General features: G+C 36.0%; 1 protein-coding gene across 1 annotated transcript in view; it reads right to left on the reverse strand.

Moving 5' to 3' along the window:
• The window catches only part of LOC101345526 (ubiquitin carboxyl-terminal hydrolase 31), a 26,328-nt gene extending 24,876 nt beyond the window's left edge, over positions 1-1,452 (reverse strand). Inside the window, exon 1 of the mRNA XM_023728524.1 lies at positions 1,396-1,452. The gene's annotated coding sequence lies outside the window, so the exon portion shown is untranslated. The remainder of the gene's footprint in view (positions 1-1,395) is intronic.
• Positions 1,453-1,719: the final 267 nt, after the last annotated feature.

The raw sequence follows: 1,719 nt of genomic DNA on the forward strand, positions 1-1,719 counted from the left end.
AAAATAAATAAATAAATATACTCAACTTGAAAAAAAAATCAGTTGTGTTTCTATACACAAGCAGTGAACAATCTGAAAAGGAAATTAAGAAAACAATTCAATTTACAACAGCATCTAAACAAATAAAATACTTAGGAATAAATTTAACCAGGAAAGTGAAAGACTTGTACGCTGCAAACTATAAAACATTGCTGAAAGAAATATAAAAAGAACTAAATAAATGCAAAGACATCTGGCGTTTATGGATTGGAAGACTTAATATTGTTAAGATATCAATACTACCCACGGCAATCTACAGATTCAATATAATCCATATCAAAGTTCCAACAGCCTTTTTTGCAAAAATGGAAAAGCCAATCCTCAAATTCATATAGAGCTGGAGGGGTTCTTAACAGACAAAGCAATCTTGAAAAAAGAAGAACCATGTAGGAGGACTCACATTTCTTGATTTCAAAATATACTACAAAGCTACAGTAATTAAAACAGCATGGTACTGACATAAGAATAGACATATTGACCCTATGAAATAGAATTGAGAGTCCAGAAAGAAACTTAGACATTTATGGCCAATTGGTTTTCAACAAGGGTAACAAATCCATTCAATGGGGAAAAAATAGTCTCTAACAAATGGTTCTAGCACAACTGGATCTCCACATGCAAAAGAGTGAAGAATGAAGTTAGACCCACAACCCTATAGGAAAATTAACTCAAACTGGATCAGTGACCCAAATATAAGAACTAAGACCACAAAACTCTAAGAAAAAAACAGCAGTACAGCTTCAGGATCTTCTTTTAGGCAATGGACACTGAGATATGATACCAAAAGTCTAAGCGACAAAAGATAAAATACGTAAACTGGACTTCATCAAAATTAAAAACTTTTCTTCATCAAAGGTCTTTATCAGACAAGTGAGAAGACAACCTAAAAAATGGGAGAAAATATTTGAGAACCACGTATCAGATAAAGGTTTAATATTCAAAACATGTGAAGAACTCCTACAATTCAGCATCAAAAATAAAAAAATCAAAAAAATGAGCAAAAGAACTCAACAGACATTTCTCCAAAGCAGATATACAAATGGCCAATAAGCACATAACAAGATGCTCGACCTCAGCAGTCACTGTTGTTGTTCTTACTGTTAGGTGCCGTTGAGTCCATTCCAACTCATAGCAACACTACAGACAGCAGGAAGAAACACTGCCTGACCTGCACCATCCTCACCATTGTTGTTATGTTTGAGCCCACTGCTGCAGCCACTGGGTTATCCATCTCGTTAAGGGTCTTTCTCTTTTTCGCTGACCCTCTACTTTACCAAGCGTGATGTCCTACTCCAGGAACTGGCCCCTCCCGATAACATGTCCAAAGTACATAAGAAGAGGTCTCACCATTCTCACCTCTAAGGATCATTGTGGCTATACTTCTTCCAAGACAGATTTGTTCGTTCTTCTGGCAGTCCGTGGTATATATTCAATATTCTTCACCAACACACCATAATTCAAAGGCATCAGTTTCTTTTTCGCTCTTCCTTACTCATTGTCCAGCTTTCACATGCATGTGAGGGACAGGAAATACCATGGCTAGGGTCAGACCTCAAAGGTGACATCTTTGCTTTTTAACACTTTAAAGGGGTTTTCTGCAGATTTGGTCAATGCAATACGTCGTTTGATTTTTTTTTTTTTTTTTAAATCATGCTACTTCTCTACTTAAATCTCTCCAGT

This window comes from Trichechus manatus, unplaced genomic scaffold (genome assembly GCF_000243295.1).
Source record: "Trichechus manatus latirostris isolate Lorelei unplaced genomic scaffold, TriManLat1.0 scaffold00024, whole genome shotgun sequence".
Taxonomy (NCBI): domain Eukaryota; kingdom Metazoa; phylum Chordata; class Mammalia; order Sirenia; family Trichechidae; genus Trichechus; species Trichechus manatus.